Source organism: Carassius carassius, chromosome 2 (assembly GCF_963082965.1).
Source record: "Carassius carassius chromosome 2, fCarCar2.1, whole genome shotgun sequence".
Classification (NCBI taxonomy): Eukaryota; Metazoa; Chordata; class Actinopteri; order Cypriniformes; family Cyprinidae; genus Carassius; species Carassius carassius.
The window spans coordinates 45,385,832-45,407,287 of NC_081756.1; positions in this window are offsets into that span (position 1 = coordinate 45,385,832).

Consider the following 21,456-nt stretch of genomic DNA (forward strand, 5'->3'; position numbering starts at 1 on the left):
AAGTTGGTCACACTTTCAGTTGCCTCTTATTTAATGGTGATAATACCTAATAATAAAACCTATGACAGGATTTACACTGCTTAGATTTTTATTTTTATTTTAGAACAGGCAAAAGTGAAACAAAGGCGGCTTTAGGTGGACACTAATATAACGCAACACTCTCAGTGAAGCTTTATCATTGCAAATGTTAAATAAGCTAAATACCTTCGTATATTTTAGTTAATGTGGACTTATCTGCTGTATGGTGACGAGCAAACTTAAGAACATACCGAGAACAGTACTGACAAAAAAGTAGGCTAGTAACAACAGGCATATTGTATAAACACAATGCATGTATTGACAAATCAAAAACACCTTTATTTTTTAAATATGATTGTGAGGAATAGACTGAAGTTCTGAATAGATGCACAAAGGAACAATTAAAAAACTACGTTAAGTTAAATGTTATAATTTCTGCATGCACGTTAAATGATAAAGGATTATATATTTTTAGTATTGCAGTTGTCTGAAGTAAATAAATAGTGCTTAAAACGACACGTTAGCAACACGCAGCATACTTTGCATGACATAACATTTGTAAAATCGTTATAAAGTATATATTAATTTTTAGGTGTAATAAATGAAATTTGACTTGTATCTGTCGTAGTAACACCTCAATGTACTGCCAATTTACGTTCACGGTCTGTCCCATCATGCTGGATCTTGAGATGCGTGCACGAAGAAAAATCCAGATCCGAATGCGAGGAGAAACTGCTAAAACTAGGCAGCGCGAAAAAACAACCACTTCCCTCTTTTTAGCTTTTCTGGACAAATTCATATTATTTCCTGTCAGAGTCAAACACAATGTAGGCTACGTAGGCTACTTTATTCACTTTGAGTCGATGAGCAATATATGATAGGATATGCTTCTTCAGATATTATCTTTAAGAGTAGACTCGATAGAACCAAAAAGCACTGCATAACATTTTATGAAAAATGTTAATATATTCAATTCTATGTTTCTGTTCCCCCCCCTCTCTCTCTGTCGCCTCTGTCTCACACACTCACACACAGTAGGTGCAATGCAAAAATCACATGGTCTTTAATGAACATTTTTTTCCTGTAATTTGCTTACTTTATCTCATGTTATAGGAATAAACAGCTCAGTAGCCTATGTTGTTTTAATATGTTATTACAATTTAAAGAAAATTTCAACAGAGCATTTGAACAGAAGTCATGTTTATTTAGTGAGACATTTAAACAGCATGTAAATCGCTCTTTAAACAGTCAGCGGCGATAAAATGACACGATACGCGTTACATGCTGTTTTTTTTTTTTTTTTAATAATTCTCAATAAGTAGTGTAACTTTCAAGCGCGTGCGTTCAAAGAGGTGACACTTGATCAATAGTAACAACTGTAGTATAGATCGGTGGGTTTCTCCACAGGTTTGCTTTTTTCACTTTGCCCCAAAACAATTCTCCTACTCTTAGTGGTCATTCAAAACACCCTCTTCCCGAATCAAAAGCGTGCATCCCAGATCCGACCTTTGAGCCCAGGCCAGTGTCCTTTCTCATGATAATTCTATTGTTGATTCTCACTAAAGAAATGACAATTCCTCTCTCTCTCTCTCTCTCTCTCTCTCTCTCTCTCTCTCTCTCTCTCTCTCTCTCTCTCTCTCTCTCTCTCTCTCAATGACTACTTTCGCTATTGACAACTCTAAGGTGCCCTAATCCTGCCAAATACAGCTACCCTGTTTTTATCGATTACATAATGTTTATTGGAAAATGATCAGATATAACTTTTTAGTTGTTGAGTGTTTTTTTGTAACTCTCTCCCTCTCTCTCCTTCTCTCTCTCTCTCTCTCTCTCTCTCTCTCTCTCTCTCTCTCTATCTATCTATCTCGTGCTCTCTCTCTCTCTTCACACAATGTATTTTGATGACAAATGATGTGCTATCATTTACTGTCGCATTAGGCAATATATATAATTTGTATATCATAAAATAAATATATGTTTATTTTGTTCTCCACGATTATAACTGATTGTTGTGTGTATAGGCTTAAGCATTCAGTTGTCATAAACATGCTGTAGAATGAATAATTCCAATAATCATCACATGAAATGTAATATTTCAATGTACTACCATACTAGTGCAATATCTTATGTTTAAATAAATATAGAGTGTAATACAGGTGGTATTTAGTTTATTTCCATCTCATTTTATACCATACAGAACATGTTGGAGAGCATGCAGTCGCTTTTGGGAGTTTACAAAGAAACACACCTAACCTCCATGAAATCTATTGCACTGAAGCATTATCAGAAACGGCAATCAATGCATTATACAGACTATAGCAATATTAAACACTCGGGCCTCGTGGAATAATATAGGCTAGACGTGACAGTTGCTGTATGTGCGTGGATAGCGCCTGGGTGTCCGTGTGTGTGCCCGCGTAAATCTAAGTTCTAGTTTTAAAAGCACATCTTTTTATTATTGCTGACGCGCATAGTGCATATATATATATATATATATATATATATATATATATATATATATATATATATATATATATATATATATATATATATATATACAGAGGTGGAAAGTAACGAATTACATTTACTCGCGTTACTGTAATTGAGTAGCTTTTTTGTGTACTAATACTTTTTAAAGTAATTTTTTAAATCTGTAATTTTACTTTTACTTAAGTATATTTTGTTTGAAGTATTGTACTTCGCTACATTTTAAAACACATTAATTACTGAGTAAAAAAAATAAAAATAAAAAAAATAAATCGCTCCCTGGAAACTACGTCAGTAAATAATGGGCAGGAGGGCAAACTGGCGCTAAAATCACAAGAAAGATGCAGATGGACAAAACAGGCGTTAGTGGTGCAGACACCGCTGAAAATGAAACCCCGTCATATTCTGAAGTTGAACTCGAAGAAAATGAAGTGAACCCTGGCCATATGTATGCTCTATTATGCAGTGTAAGCTGTACTTGCCTAGGAAGACCAAACTAGCAGCTTATAAAATCTCGACAAGACATCAACCCTTCGCAAGAATGTAGAGGTAAGCTAAATAATTGCATCGGTGCATTGGTGGTTAAAAGCGTTTTAGCAAGAGGTTTTGCACAAATTAGCCAAAAAGACAGTGGTGATGAGTGTGCTGTTTTTCTTTTAATGATGTGCGCGCGCATTTATAGTGCGTTCTTTCACTGTGTGATTCAGTCTCCTAAAATGCATTTAGAATGATCACAAAATTGAAGATATAGGGGCAGAAAATTCACATATTTATATTTATTTATATTTATATATTTATATAATATTAAATCAATTCAATTCATATATTAAATGCCATTTCCTCCAAAAATCATCATGAATATATACATACATATATATAACAGTTCAGTAAATAAGTTAATTAAGAGACTTGCGTTTTAGACACCATATTGCCTTTTTTAGCTCTATTTCTACAACAGAAAATAATTCCAAACACAGCCACCAAAGCACAGTTTTGCGTCTCTGAGCAACCTGACAGTGTTTCGTTCCTGGATGAATCAACCGTTTAAATGATTCGGTTCAATCGCAATGACTCACTTATTAACAGTGACTTGCTGACACATACTGGCCATTTTAATTTCACATTTAAAGTATCTTTTGATTTTTTTTAAATAATTAATTTCTTATCATTTCAAATGATTATTCAACATTTTATGTCTTGTATATCAAAACATTATTTATGCATTTGTAACTGCAGGTTAAATGCATTCTTGTCCTGCACTAAACAGTGTAATACATTTAAATGCCACTTCCAATGAATCTTCTGCATTTCCTCTGCATTAAAAGATGAGTTTATTGATACTGATTTGCCTGGTAACAGCCCAAATGTTTTATTATTCTAAATAACTGATTCCTTTATATTAAAACAACTAGTTTGAGATTAATAGACTTATCCCAGGGGTGTCAAACTCAGTTCCTGGAGGGCCGTAGCCCTGCAGAGTTTAGTTCTAACCCTGCTCCAGCACACAAATCATGTAGTTTTCAATTAAACCTAAATGATTAGATTAGCTGGATCAGGTGTGTTTAATTAGGGTTATATCTAAACTGTGCAGGACTGTGGCCCTCCAGGAACTGAGTTTGACACTCTTGGCCTGTCCCATTTTGACTCCCTCCTACTGTTAAAATGTAACTAAGTAATTTTTACTCTGAGTAAATTTTAAATGAGCTACTTTTTACTTTTACTTGAGTAGATTTTTAGACTGGTACTTTTACTTGTACTTAAGTAAAATTTCATTAATGTAATGGTACTTTTACTTGAGTAGAATATTTTTGTACTCTTTCCACCTCTGTATATATATATATATATATATGTGAAATAGTAAGAAAGTCTAACCCATTCGCATGAAGAAACTTCCGTCACGTGCGACGGAATACAGAAGTGACAAATTAAAAGTTACAAAAATAAAACGTCGATATGTTTGATATGCATACGGATTTTGCCTTGAGAGAATCTTCATGATTGGTGTTGTGCCTGCTCTCTTGGGAAAGAGGGACTGTAAAAAAAAAAAAAAAAATTCCTTGAATGATTGCACGGAAAATAGAGTGCGTGAAGAGTTAGAGGGGCAGTGAGATAATAAGAGGCCTGTGCGTGAAAAGGCACAGAATCAGAGCTTGTCTGTCGCTTTGTAACCTGCCATGGCCAATCTAAGCACATTTGAATATGCAGTGTGGTCCTGTCTGGCGCCGTATTTATGGACGCAAATATCACATGAGCTTCGTTTTCTTCAGCAGATACACACATACTCGTCATCGCATGCTAATGTGTTTCTTATCCGTTAGCTCCGATCAGTTACGAATGTCCCACATATGAATCACTGAACAGACATCCAAATAGACATGACCAACCCCTCTGTTGAACAGGTTGATTGATCTGACTAGAGATGTGTGTGTAAACCTCGGTCCATCGCCGTGCTAACAATGCATTTCACATATGAACCCTAAACTGCAGTAACCAAATCACAATCCGTTGCTATTTATGATGGAAACAAAATCAGAATTGCTTTACCAAATTTAGAGAGGACAAAAATCTTACAAATACATTTAAAACAATGTGCATGTATGTAAGCTTCTTTTAGCTTGTCTGTGATTTTCACCCTCATGCACAAAAATCTTACAAATACATTTAAAACAATGTGCATGTATGTAAGCTTCTTTTAGCTTGTCTGTGATTTTCACCCTCATGCACTGCGCGTCACCATTGAATAATAAAAACCAAAAATGAGCCGTAAGGAAATGAAAACAGGCGAAAGAATTCAGAGATAAAGACAGCAGTCTCGTAACTTTATATTAAAAGGCGAAGAACAATGTAGTATAGATAAATATAATCTAAATAGCCTATATATGGGATTATATATTTTATATATTTTAAGGTGACTGAGTTATATATTTTAACTCAGTCACCGGTGAACAGCGGCGACTTTTTGGGAACGGGCCCTCCAACGGGCGCATGGACAGCAGCAGCAGAGGATCAGAGAGCTGTGGCGCATGGCTGGTCTGAATCACACTGGGACTCAATGGCATTGACAGCACAAGAACATTGTCCGGCCTGAAAGCCACGGGTGGCTGCATGGGGCAGGACGTGTTACCAGGTGCAATGGCAGCGCCCTCTTATGTTCACTCTGGCCATGGGACTCAAACACAACATGAACCTGACTTGTCAGGGATATATGTTCCCTATCTGCCATCTGCAGCAGATCTTTGCGTGTCCTATGTCACCGGACTGCGTCAAATCGATCACATAAACATGCAGGTAAATGTCTGTTGGCGAATGACTAGGTTCCTTGCTTAACGTTTCATTCAGCTTCATCCAATATCTTAACTTTATGCACGAAGTGCGCGCAACTGGAGACCATGTTTTTATGTGATTTTTTTATTTTTTATTTTTTTTTAAAGAGGCAACTTTTAAAACAGAAAAACAAAATATCATGAGGTAGGACAATTCAGATGTGATGGAAATAATAAATAATAATACAGAAAAGCAGCCGTGAATTCATTTATACAGCAGTGTATAAATGATTAAACGCTGTAAGACAGAATAAGTAATATTGCACTTAATGCAAAATTATTTCATGACTGTGTAACATCAAGGTTCACAGATAAAATGCCATTGTCTTATTATGATATAAATCAGCTCGCAGATATAAGCACGTGAGTGAATCAAATATGATGCGTGTCAAAGGAATGCATTAATTATCATGCACCTTAAAGACAAGCTGAAGGAAAACAGCATAGTTTTTTTTACATACAGATGAAAACATGCCATTTCTTATTTCAAATGCCACTGTATAATGGTTAAAAAGACCGTTTTGTTTATATGATTTTGTTATTGTAGTGATGCAGAATGTTTAATCGCAGAACTGCATCCAACTCCGTATAAATGATACAGTTTCTGTACCATAAACATTTATATTAACTATTTAAAACCAATAAAATAACTGTTTATAAATACATGCATGTAAGGATAATGATGCATGTTTTACCGTTACATTATAACCTGATACCTCAAAATATTCGTGGAACAAAGATGTCTAGACTGAATAAAGTGCTGGACGCTTATAATTAACGCAAAGTTTCGGTTACGCGGTGCTAAATTAAACCATATGTTTCTTTCACTCTGTCAAAACACACTTTATATTCACTAATATTTGAATGTTTCAGCGAATGCGTTATTGAATACCACAAAAAGCGGTCAATGGCTAAATATGTTCGTGCCTTTTTTTTTTTTTTTTACACGTTTCTATTGTTTTGTAGCCTATACCGAAAACAAAGATGTCTGCAAATATAACTTCTAAACCCGACACAAAATGAAAAATGTGTTTAAAATTAATTTGAAATCAGGCAATTTTTTGATTAATTAATTAATTAATGAGAACGTTCCTTCTAATAGATATTTTCTTGTTTTGTGCAGATTGTAAGACGAACGTTTTGAATAACGCAAAGCATAAATGTCAATTTATCATCTTAATTATAAAAAAATAATAAAAATTTCACATCAAAATCACAAAATAGCCAAAATTACAATATGTTAAACAAGCGAACTTATATGTTGTGCTTCTCCGAAATGTTTTCACGCGTTAACTTTTCATATTAATTAATTATGCAAATATTTTTAATTAATTCATAATTATCCTTAAATTAAATTAAAGTATTATTGATTAGGATCTTTAAAGTTACCTGATACAGCCCAAACAGGTGCAATTCGCAAACAAAATGAACATATGTGAACTAAATCTAGCTAAATAAATTCTGAAATAAAAATAAATTAATTAAATCAATAATAATTAAAAAAACGAACCTCTTCACAAGATATTCTGCATACAGATTGGTAAAAGTATGTATAATTTGTTATCAATCTCGGTTTCAGTCGAAAGATGTTCAGCAACCTAAAAAGGTCTAGATGTAAACAATGGATAATATAATTGGAAAACATTTAAAAATATGATTTGATTATAACCCTTTATAAACACTGAGAAGAAGAAAACCTAACACGTGAATGTGTTAATAGAAAAAATATCAGTGTATCACCTGCGTGCGTCAGTGAGTGAGTGTGTGTGTGTGTGTGTGTGTGTGTGTGTGTGTGTGTGTGTGTGTGTGTGTGTGTGTGCATCACCGATCATCTTATGAATTATTACTTTAATCTAAAATCTACTACAAAATTATATCATTTTTATCGATATCAGAACAAAACGAGCATAATGCCCACACATTCAGTCATTTATGTTGCTCATTAAATGCATAAGCTTAAAGAAAACAGCAGAAGCACATTCAAATACTCCTTTAAAAAACCAGGAACGGATCATATTCACTGTCTGCGCGGTAAAGCAGTACAAATGCTTCTGTTCACGGTCGTGCAACGATCTGAAAGAAAAGCAGCCTGGAGCAAGCTTGCGTCCAGAGGAGCTACAACTGCAAACCAGTTCATCCTCACACCGCCGATTCTCTGCAACCTCCATTTTATCAATGTGCAGGTAAGAGAATAACGCAGGCTGAAATAAAAAACGAATGTCCAGTTTAAAAATGCGCTGCAACAAAATGATCTAAAGCATATTTCAAGAATCAAGGACAAAGCAGAATAGCGAAGATTGTCTTCCCGCATCTCGACATCAACACGCGATATATAGATGCAATGCATTGTGCGCATTACAGGCCTGCACCTCCATTTGAAATGAATCATTCTCTGCTTTCACTACATTCATACAATATTCAGCCCTACGTAACATAATAATAAACAAATATGACCACCTGTCCATAAAATAATATAAGACACATATTCTATTTCCTTCCTTTCTTTTCTGTTCTTTTTTTTTTCTTTTTTAGCAAAGCTCACCTAGGCCTATATATCCACAGCTGGCTCATAGGTTTCATGTATAGCAGGTGGAAGCAGCCACAGAAGGGCAACAGAGAAGTAGGGCCCCCGCCAAGGGTCACCGTGCAAATCCTTCCCCAATTCTTTCATCTGACATATATGGCAGGATTATGTGCAAAGCTTTGCTCAGGAAGTCATTTCATCTCAAAGAGGAGACCCCGAGTTTCCAACCGAGAAATACGGTGATTTCATGACCCAAATGTCATGAATAGTTAGCTTAAAAATTAGACAGATGACATTTTCTTGACACATTTTTTTTCAAAGACAAATGCAAGAACAAACCCATCAACATATTCTTCCATGCAGACTTGTTTAATTGTGTTTGTGTGTGTGTGTGTGTGTGTGTGTGTGTGTCTGATGGACTTCAGACAAATACTATATATTGCAACAGTTATGCTGCCAAACATCTTGTAAATAATATTGTGTAATTATGTGTAAAATACTTAAATATGTAAATTAAATATTTCATTAAGTAATTCTGAATATGAAGATGACTATACAAGTGTGTGAAGTCTGAATCACTGAAAATGAGCCAGACAAAACACGCACATACAAACAAGAAAAATGTGTTTACTATATTGTAACCAAATATTTGCTATTAATCTATAAATGTAATAAATAAACAATTAATAGCTTAAGATGCTCTGAAATCAATGTTCTATGCAAAAGAAAAAAAATGCACTGGTGATTTAAAATGATTCAAAATAAGTGTCACTAATTTTGTTGATCATGAAGAAAAAAAATTGTTTAGCATCATAATGTATACATTTAATGTGAAAGTAATTACAAGAATAATAATTAAAATGAATAGTTAAGGAACAAGGAAAATGTCAAGTGGAGCAACATGGACCAGCAAATTCTACCAAAGCCTAAAACCTGCAACTAGTCTTGTGGGTGATGTAGCTGGGGTATAATTGCAAGTGACCACAGCGACTGGAACATGGTTGCACAGTGTTTAACCCTGCCATTTCCCCCGCCCCTGTGACCTCCAGGACCCAGAGGCAGGTGGGCTTCTGCCAAATTCAGAGGTGGGGGTAGGGTTGACGTTAAAACGGGGACAAGCTGTGCATCACGGCCAGTAACACATGGATGCTGCCCCCGTAAGGTTCGGCGGAGACCCCGTCTGGCCTTGGAGCTCCACGCGCCCATAAAACAAGCCATTAAAAAAGCCGTTCACGGGTAAAGCATGAACTCGTTAGGACAATTAACAAGAGAGGTGTTTAACTTGGCAGTACATTAACACTACAGGAGGGACCCCACCAAAAACAGGCCACCAAACAACACGACTGTGTGTGTCCCCAACACGACCCACAAGACACGTCAGATATCACATAAAACAGATTCTACCGCATCAAGTCAAAAGCAAACTTTGAAATAAATTACATATATATTCCCCAGCATTAAACCAAGCCATTTAGTCTTGCTGAATCCAAATTCTTATTCACAACTCAAATATTACTGCATTATTAAAGATGCGTTATGAAGGTCACAAACAAACAAATGCATCCGCTATCTCTCCACGGATAAACAAAGCATCAGGATGTCCCTTTCAGGAATTGGACGACAGCATCACCACCACGGTATTAGTCAAAATACGAGGCCAGCGGGAATAATTCTTCTATTTTTGTCCAAGCGATCTAGCAACAAGACAGGACACCGAGGCGATGCTGGGCTGTGTCAAAATGACACATTCAACTCATCCACAATGAAAGTAAATAAGAAGTGTGATAATCTGCATTTCATGTATTTTTGTACATCATGGGCTCTGCGATATGCAGAAATTCGTTCCTTGCAGAGAAAGAGGCTATGACCAAGAGAGATAAAGGGAATTGGTTCTCACATCTTCTGTTTAGAATTGTAAATATGGGGTATAGGCATTGCTGCTGTCCAATTACATATATCTTTCATGTATGAAATCACGCATGGCTCTTTTTACCGCGAGGCCAAGGAGGGCCGGCACAAAGGGAGCGACCCCCGGCCGCAGTGCAGTACATCCCTCATGCAGAGCAGGGTCTGGTGCCGGAGCCCTGGGCTAAGAGCACTGTTCCATTAGCTCTCTCGGATGGAGGGGGAAAATGAGGAGGACGGGTGGAGGGAATGAGGGGGGAGATTCGCTCTCTTGATGGGGGCATTCACCGCTTATGGCTTCTGCTGATTTACATTTGTCCTGTTGTGAACGTGCATGACCCCTTAAATCCTACAGCCTACCTTTGACGTAGCCCATTTTGAAGTCGCTAATTAGTTTAACAGAGATGGATTGTTTTGCTTAATGCTTTGAAGTGTATTTATTAATATTTTTTGGATAATAATACATGAGCAAGATGCACAAAAAGCTTCAGTGCTCCATCTGTTTGGTTATTTATTTATTTGCTTTCTCTTTCCCCACAAATGAAAGCTCCCTGCTGAGTACTAATGTGAAATGACCTAAATTTGGCAAAAATTACTTTGAACTTTCCAAACAAAGGCCCTGCTCTCTTCTCGGAACCTGGCTGATCCCCGAAGTGTCTTGCGTTCTACCTCCTTGGCTGTCTGTTTTTCTTTTTAAATGCTTAATTCTATAATCACTATTTACTTTCATTCGGGGTTACACCGAGAGCAGTGAATGTCATCATTTTGAACAGCTAAAGAGCATGTGTGGCTGTCATCTAAGCAAAACAAAAATATCACTGCTTAACATTTACACACGATTATGCTAGTCACCGTGGCAGCACTCTGTGGCTGTTTTGTAACTTCACTGTAAAAATGTTTATAGAATTAACTTGTGTTAATGTGTTCCATGTGAAAAAGTTTAAATGAACTTATTTCGTTTAAATCAAAGAAATGATTTAATTAGCTCCAAATAGCCCAATGAAAGTCATTTTAAAGAGTCAGATCAGACATTAAAAGCTCCACAAGGCAACGACCGCAGGTGAAATGGTCAGAGGAACACTAAAAACTAAATCGGTAAATCATACTCAAGGTGAGATATTTTTCTCTTGAGATATCTCTCAAAATAACCATACACAAATTACTCTCAAGGTAAGAACAAGCATTAAAAGAATATATTGGGTTAATACAAGTTAAGCTCAATTGACAGCATTTTTGGCATTATGTTGATTACTGCAAAAAGTAATTTCAACTCGTCTCTGGTTTTCTTTAAAAAAAAAAAAAAAGTTACAGGGACACACTAAATATGTCCAATTTCTGAAAGATTTTAAAACCAGAAATGTGAAAGTTTTTAAAAACAGTTACAATAATTCTCCTGTCAAAAAAAAAACATGTCTTTATTTTGTGCTGTAAAGTTTTCCTTAGCAAGTTATGGTCATTTTATGATTTTAAGCATTAAAATGTCATTGTATTAAAGTTGCAATGTTGCATAAAGTAAACGTTTTATTTTCACATTCAATATATCGTACATATATTGTCGTTTTATTTATTTATTTGTTTATTTTTAAGAAAAGGAATCAAAGTTGATTTTGCTTTTGATTTAGTTGAACTTGTATTGAACTCAAAAATATTCCTGCAGCACAGGTCAACTTGCATTATGTAGATGAAAATATGCAATGATAATATGCTTCTCTATATCTGTACACTTTCTTTTCTATCTATCTATCTATCTATCTATCTATCTATCTATCTATCTATCTATCTATCTATCTATCTATCTATCTATCTATCTATCTATCTATCTATCTATCTCCTTCTCATTCGCTTTCCAGGATTTCCCTGCACCTAAGCATCTTTGAGCCAAACAAATTCAATCATCACACATTCCCTCTAATCCTAGAGCAGCAGACAGTTGATTGAGTCTTCAAACCCGGGAAGCCTTTATCTACAATGGGCTCTCCTGTAGGCCCAGCATGGAGGAGAAGCCATCTATGTGGGAGTGGACACAGGATGTCCTTCTGGGCTTCAAAAGCCCCCGAGGAGCTTTGGGGGTGTTGCCAGCAGGAAAAGAAGTGACTTCACAGCCTTACCTGATGGGTTTTTTTTCAGTTGCCACCGCTCGGAAGCCCTCTCTGACCGTGTCCTTCTTTTCAAGTGTCTGTTTGAAGTGGGCGCCAGAAAGGTCACAACCCTTGCGGTCACAGCAGGTTTGGTGCAATGGCAGGCAGATGGCCGTAATCTATCACTAGTTCTAAAGCTATCGTTTTTGTTTAGTTTTTTGGTCTGTTGGTAAATTCAAAAGTAAAGAGGAATGTAAAGCTTTCAGATCCAGTGCCTGGGCACTATTAGTTGGTCCCTTGGCAAGGGCTTGGGATGATGTAGTCCTACAATTCCAGTTTTTTCTAGGTTTTTTCAAAGCTACGAGACCAGGTCATAAGATTTGGTTAGAAGCATCCACAGTCGGTGGAAAAGCCTTTCAAAGTGATGGCGCCACCTAGGGATAAGAAATAAAAACAATGCTATTAGCATTTAAAGCAAAAGTTCTTTCATGCAACCGAACAAAGGATGAAACAAAAAACAAATTTAATAGATTCTCACAGAAATGTATAAACACGCACTTTGCCTTTTATAAAGCAGATCTGAGAGGCCGTTGTTAGTTATGCTCCATAAGTGAGTGCAGATTTTTCACTTTGCTTGGTCGTTCCCCCTGAGAAAGAGTCGGCTAAATCTCTTTCAGGAGGGGAGGACACAGAACAATATGGCTTCTATCAAGTCTTTTGAATTCTGTAATAAGCTGTTTTAGAGAATGGAAAATTAATATACAATTATTTTTATTACTGCTGCAGGACAAAACCTTATGATTTTCCAGATTGCATTAATAAATGCATTTATTTGAGTAATTCTCCCTGTTGTGGCATTAGGGGCTTTTTCTTTCCATAAAAAAGGGAGAAACAGAAGAAGAAGAAAAAAATCTGGAGAAACTTAATTTCCCCCATAATCAGAACAAGACATATTCCTGTAATAACATGCGTAATTGTGCACTCTGCGGAAGATCTCTCATACAAAACAACAAAGCCACTTAGACAGTACATATTTATTCACATGTCAGTTCCAACATTGAAGGAGAAAAAAGGAGGAGGGAAAAGCAAAAGGGAATGCCACATGGGGCTGTGATAGAAAGCAGTGTAAATGTGTCTATCATAGGCTACGGCTCTGAGAGTTCTCGCTTGTGTTGCTTGGGCTTCACTTGAGGGAATAAAGGACAGAGAAGGAGACAGACTGTGATTTCTGAACGGTCCCCCTGGAGTCTCTTCTATTTGGCAACATTTTTATGATTATTTTTACCTCTGTGGATCGAGCAGGGTTAAAAATGCTGTTTAATTGTTCCCAAGAGCTCTGATTAAGTTGTTGATGAGGAGCTCCAGGGAGAGGCACTTAAAACTGCAACTAAAACAAGCAGTGGAGTCAGGAACGCTGGTGAGGGGACAGAGGAGGAGGTGTGGCAGGGGTTCTGAGATGGGATGATGAATGAATGGAGTGTGGAGATCTGAACTTTTTTGATGCTGGCTTACATCTACAGTACGTCCACCGGTCTGTCTCTGCACCAGGGACCGTGACCACCACAGAGAGAGGCAGATAAATACCTGTCAATAATTAGAAACGGCCAAATTATCCCTTCAAGATTTGATATTCTTGGTACTGCTCTGTTTGTTATTTGGATTACAAAAACTTTTAGGCTGGTGTGCATCAGAGGTATATAACAGTACTTGTCAATATAAAAATTTAGATGGCCAATTAAATGAAAGAAGGCTGGCAGTACGGTTCGCTCCAGTTTTAATGGTGAAAGAGCATGAGTTACAATATAAGTAGCTATTTAAGATCTTTTAATATCTGCCAACCGTTTTATTATGATAGAAATGTTAAATAACCAACAGTAATATAACAGTAAAATAACTTTTTGCTATTTTGAATGGAAAATAAAGGCTATAATATATGTGATTCATATAATTCATGACCTAATGTGAGCAAGAAGAAACATTAATGGAGCCATTTTCAACATATTAGGTATAAATAGTGAAAGTGTGCATATTTTAAAATAAAAATATTATTTTTCCGTCAAAATGTATATATTTACAGTTAAAAACAAATTGATTACAAGAAATTCTAGTTCTTATGATGATGTTTTTTCATTTTCATTTATTTATTATCTTAAGTCCCATTAAATAATTTTATTTTTATTAAAAATAATATAAAAAGATCTCTCCATGTTCAAGACATGGTTACTAGCTCTGCACAGAGGCTGGCTGATAGGAAATGATGTAAATGGCATGACTATCTGTTAGTCTGGCCAATAATATATGGGGAAACCTGTCTGAAAACAATCAGTTTTGACATTCCTTTTGGTGGCACTAGTATTACATTAATTATGTTTTATACCTTTAATTATACAATAAATCAATATTGCAACAAGATGAGAAAGGTCCGACAGCAATAAGACAATCTGTTACAACATACTATACTGGTTGGACAGCACTAAATGTTTCTAGTGCAGTTCAGTGGCATGGATGCATTACATACAAAGCATCCAGTGCTCTCTCTGGCCATAACTTCCCAATCACACCTTTCCACTGGGCAGACTGTGGCCTTACAAAAGGAGGAGCAGCAGGACGGAGTGGATCTGGATCAATACCCCAGCCTGCAGCACAGCAGGGCCGCAGGCCATCCCTGACCTGGGCTATCGATCAGCCGCTCCTCTGCTGCCAATAGCAATGTGCTAGATGTGACACAGGGGCTGAGTGCAGAGAGGCAGCTGAGGGATGGGGGAATGTGTATCGCCAGTGGCAGCCCCACAGCACAGTGAAGATAAAAGTCAATTCCATTTAACCAAATCACTGACAGCTAAATAGTTAGTGGACGGAGGAATGTGCAAGGTCTCAGGTGGTGGCAGCTGGCTGCATGGATAACTGGGAAGCAGGGATTCCCAGGATCCCCCTCACCTGCACTGAGAAAGCCCTAAATATGGGTGTGCACAAGCAATGCAAGACCAACAAAAACACTTTCATCCAATGACAAACTACAGCCATTTAACAGACCAAAACATTTATTATGATTGATTATATTATTAAATTTGTTATAATGCATTAATTAATCAAAATTGCTACTTATAAATAAAAACATCCATTCAATTTAATTGTAAATAATTGTACACTTAAACCTAATTAAATTAAATTAATAGGAATAATATGACTTATATATATATTATTTGGACATTGTTTTAATGTCACATAGATTAAAGATGCTGTGTACTACACTCCCAGGCAGCTCATCTAATCTATCTTCCAGGCAGCCATTAGCAGTCCATATCTGAGTAGTTTACATGTCACTTTACTGCTCCGCTGTCTGTTCATTGCCATTCTGTAGCCAATGGCCCGCTTGTCCATTCAACACCTATCTAAGGCTTCATATCTCTTCCTTTAATTACTGACTGACAGGAAGGCAATACTGAACACTTCGTTACAGAATCAGCCCAGTGACCAGCCACCAAAGCCCAAGTCTGGCTGGTCAGTCTGACACGCAATGCCTAGGTCAGCAAAGGTCAGCCACCCTGATTTTATCAGCCAGGAGTTGACCAAACCCAGCCAGGTCATCGTACAGCGGGGGCAGTGACCTTGGCCAACTGCTTACATCATGTATTGATCCAGCTGTTTATGTCAAGGCCATGCTAATCACCAATAGCAGAGTCTCCAAAGGACAGTTAAGTGCCAGTGGATGTGTCTATAACTTAGATTGGAAAGAGAACATAAGGAAAAAAAGTGCTGCAAGGCAATTTTGCTATGAAAACGGCTCAACTTTTAAAAAGTACTTGCTGAAAATGTGTGGTCACATAAGCAAAAAATAAAAAATAAATTCCTATTTATAATAATAACAAATAAATATAATGGACGGAGAAGTTCCATTCACAACAAAGTCAACTTCAATTCAAGTGAAATTCCAGATTGCATGGATTCCTATTTAAATGATTGGATGAAAATTCCTTTAACAATGGTAAGTGTGACCACAGATGCCCCCTAGTTGGCACTGGCAACCTAATAGATAACCATGGGCTCAAATAATGGCCTGTTTGTCTCCAGAACACTGAGACGTGTTATACAGTTTAAATTCCTTCATATTAACACAATACGTTTTTAGAATGTACTGTATTTTTTACGAGACATTCAATTCAGCTCAATTGCATGGAAAAGAGCAACTTGTATAGAATTAAAAATTTCTGCTTTTATGTCATAGAGGTTTAGCATGACAAGTTAGTAAATAATGCCAGAATATTCTTTCTTTTCTTTTTTTTTTTAACTATTACTTTAAGTACAGCCATATGTCAGATATCAAACTTACTAACACTGACATCCAATGTCCAATTAAATTACAGGAATGTGCATCCCTCTCAAACCAGTTCAGTTAAAGGGACACAGCATTAATCAGCACCTGAATAAACCAGTGTTAGATACTATCATAAACCTAAACTGTTTGCAAGATTAAGTAGCTTCTGTGTAGACCCAGGTTCAACAGTGTGCAAGAGAGCGCTTCAGAGAAAGTTTCAGTATTTGTGTAACAGAACTTGTGTAAAACCTGTTTCCCTGTGTGTTAGCGTAGTTCAGTGCCAGCTGCTCTTCAGATCTCTTTCTCGCTCTGCATCGCTCGCATTAAATGACAATAAAGGTTGGGAATCCATGGAGCAGGAGAGACGAGCAGCCATTTCAACCCTTCTTGCTTTATTACGCTTTGTTCTGTTTAATCAAAAAAGTGATGCATACAGATAACCCCTTTTTAAAAAAGACCAGATAAACAGAAACGATTGCATCTCTAAATAATAGATGATATCCTGGCTTCATACAGACACACATATAACGGGAAAATAATTGAAGACAACAATGTCCTATAAGAGACCCACTTGAGCAATGCTGATTCAGAAAGCTTCCTGACTTCAAACGCTCTGTCATAAAGTATGGATAATCCCTTAAGAAAGGCGTGTGTCTGTTTACAATTTTCTTCTAATTAAGGCTACAGAATAGGGCGATCTTTGTTCAAATTGATGCGTGTTGGTTGGATTTTGGCAGAAAATGGTACCATTAGAAAAATGTGTGTTTGTGGGGGAGTTACGAAGTAATGAAGTAAACAATAACATCATAATACAATGTCAGCGTCTGAATAAATACTCTTGCATCTGTCTACACATGACACACTTTCAGATAGGAAAACAGGTTTCCAAAATAACGAATTAACCAAGTCTTTTTTTTTCAAAAAACAATAAGCCCAGTTTTGGACAGTAGTCCCAGTGGTTTATGTGAATCCAAGAGGATCTCAGACACTGCATCAAAATTAAGTTTTGACCTCAATTTGTCGTGTTCCCTCAAAATCTGGGCTCTTTCTTATCTTTGTCATGTGTGAATTTGAATCGGTTATGCAACAAATCGATCAGAGCAACAAAGAGCAAAACAGCCCCAAATTAAGCTCCAGAAGGAAAATGGGATAATTAGGCTTGGACACATCCTTCATGATTTTCCCTTTAAAGGACATGTCACTTGTCAGTGGCTGGATATCAACCACAGTTTAAAGAGATATGATCGAGGCGATCCTGTCAGACCCATGTGATGGTTTATTTAAGAGTCTTGAGAGAGAGTTGTAAAAACATTTCTGCATACTCTAGACTACATGGATCCTGAGAACATCTTTACAGACAGATGTTGAAATATTAATATTACCCTATTAATGTGAAAAACAAAAACATTACCTAACCACCACATTTTGAATAGTTTAACGGCAATATCAGTTTTCTAATGACTAATTCATTTTTAGGCTTTAATGTTGCATTGTCAATAACATCCTTACATCCTGAACAACTTGAAAGCCAAGAAGTTTTAATGCAGTGATTCTTAACTAGTGGGTTACATCACAGAACCGGGTTGCAATGTAAAATCCAATATTAAAATATAACTAAATACATTTACAACAGGATAGCAACTTAAATGGAATGTATTATACATTGGCCATGTTTAAATTATACAGATTATTTTATTTATTTATTTTTTTATTTTGTTTTTTTAGTGCAAAATCATTAAAAAAAATTATATACACCAAAAATTGATATAAACCAATTAATCTAATGTGGATAAGTTTGATGACATTGTCAAAAATAATCAATAAACCAATGAAATACTAAATAAACAGACTATATTGACTATGGGTACATTTGGAACATATTGATATTACATTTGACTTAATATTAGAATAAGATTTTTAATGCGTTTAGTTAACTTTTTACTATAGACAATTTTAGTACTCTTAATATATATATGTAACCAGGGGAAGGAAAATATCTTACATGTAAATTTGTAATTGGGATCAATGTCATACAGTACTAGTAATGTGTAAATGATTTATACAGTACAGATACCTGTTCAATTCTGTTAAATTATGACGCTGGCCCTTTAAGATTTCGGTGGGTGAGATCTCTTCTGGCAGTCAGTCTCGCTAGAGTTAGAGCTGAAGTAGTGCGGTTAACAGAGTGTCTATTGCATCATCTGTGCTTTGGAAATATACAACTAATATTTGGATAAAACACCAAAAGGGTGAAAAATATTCAGTTGTATTAGCCCAATATTGACTTGGTGAGAAGTGCATCGATGTGATTGAGTTGTGATGTATGACGATTGATGACAACTGATCACACTCCTCGTGTCAAAAACCATGGTTTATTGACTAATCATAAAGCATAAGTTTGTTTTATTTATTTAACTGTTCTGTAATGAGTAATATGTGTCTAATTGTTTATTGTGTAACCGTTAAGTGATATATTTCTTGTTAAATACAGAGGGGAGAAAAAAGTGCTTTATAGGCCCTCTGTGAGATCCAAATTGTGTTCATCAGTACAGAGTGAGTTGATTATTTCTTTGATATGGAAGTTTTCTGTACATTTCATGCAAGTATTGTGAAATATGTAACTTTGACATGCATGTTGAATTGTGTATCGTTTGTATTTTGAGAGAGTCTCAAGTACACTACCGTTGTTGTTTTTTTGTTATCCTAAAAAAAACCACACTTTTGTATTTTTGCTTTGTTTTTGTGCTTTTGCAAAATTCATAGATTTAAAAGTGGAAGCTAATTCCAGTTCCAGACGTGTTATACAGTTTAAATTCCTTCATATTAACACAATATGTTTTTAGAATGTACTGTATTTTTCACGAGACTTTCCATTCACCTTAATTGCATGGAAAAGAGCAACTTCTATAGAATTAAAAATTTCTGCTTTTATGTCATAGAGGTTTAGCATGACAAGTTAGTAAATAATGCCAGAATATTCTTTCTTTTCTTTTTTTTTTAACTATTACTTTAAGTACAGCCATATGTCAGATATCAAACTTACTAACACTGAAATCCAATGTCCAATTAAATTACAGGAATGTGCATCCCTCTCAAACCAGTTCAGTTAAAGGGACACAGCATTAATAACGGTAATTCCAGTTTTTTTTGTCTTTTACATTTATTTTTGTCATGCTCTGGTTTCTAAAACATTTTCAACCCCGAAAAGCCAAAGCTATTGTTAATGCTGTGTCCCTATGGTCACAGTCGGAAATAAAAGACCCTAAATTTAAGTTTGCCTGTGTTTTGGACCTTTCATTCTTTTGAAAGCAAGCGGTCAGCCGGCAACACTTTTTGGTACCAGGACTGGAGTCTCCTTGTTAGCATTTGGGGTTTTATTTGGGTGTGTGGCATACTTATATACAACGGTAGTGGTGAAGAGGAGTTCAGAGCCATCACCAAGAGTGTCTACAACGAGTGGCGTGGCGTGTCTGGAGAGATGTTGACGGAGCAAGGCATTGGTGTTCTGAGGCAGGAGGGCGCTCTCGCTGTCATAAAGGGTGAAGAGGTCGACGCAAGGCAGATAACTTCAAGTGAACCTGTGTGCAAACTTTTACTGTTGTGTGTGACAGTTGTGCGATCTGAGCCAGAGACTGCATCGGAACATGGACCAGGACGAGGTCCAAAGTGTGCTCAACGCTCAAGCCATTCCAATGTGGATGGGGCAGAGTCTGTGGATTATGGTGATGCAGGTAACCCGGTAGCACAGCTCCAGTCACAGATTTTGGAGCTGGGTCAAAAACATGACCAAGTACTGTCTGCTCTTTCCAACATGAGTAATGCTAATACCAGATCTTATGTATACATTCCAAATTGTTCCTTTCAGTGGTGACTGTTGTAAAGATAACCAAACTGTTGACGAGTTTATTGGTGAAATTGAACTTGCATTCGAGTCCGTGGTTTAAACAGTGAGGATCAGGTAGACTTTATTCTTTCTCATTTGAGAGGTTCAGCCTTGGATGAGATTAGGCTGTGTATGGGGGGAGAGATAAAACAACCTCAGGAGCTGTTTTCTTATTTAAGGAGAGCTTTTAGAGCTAGCTGTAACTCTGCAGGAAGTGGTTAAAGTTATCACTCAACAAGGCAAAGCTATTGGTGAGCTCACCAGTGCAGTACATGAACTTACCATGCAGAAAGCCAATGTTGTTCCTGACAAGAGCACAAAACCCAAATTCAGGCCAAGGTATACCAACGATGGTCAGCCAATCTGCCTAAGATGTGAAGGAATAGGACACTTTGCTCGAAACTGCATAGCATCACATGCCTCAAAAGCTGCGTCCAGTTCTGCCTCAATATCTGCGGTACTGGGAAACGGTGTCCCTCCATTGCAGTGAGCCGAGTAATGCGAGGTAAGCCTGAAGGCTCAAACAGTAACCCATTGACTAAGGAAAGGTTTCTTGAGCGTGCAATAGGCACATGTCCCGAGGTCAATATCTGTATTGGTGGCCAGCCTGCTTGTTGTTTATTGGACACGGGAAGTAACGTGAGCACACGTTACGGTGAGCACCTCCATGGTGAGGATCAATATATTCAATGTACAGCTAAGTGGCTAAAGATAGCAGCCAACAAGCTACCTTTACCATACCTTGGATATGTGGAACTAGACTACGGATAGGAGGTACGTCAGAGCAACAGGTAGAGCTAGTTGAACTTTTGAGGAGATATGCTGATGTGTTTGCCATCTGTGAAGAGGATCTTGGGTACACAGACAGGGTGAAGCATAAGATTTAGTAGATGATACTCCAGTTGCCCAACCATACCGACGCATAC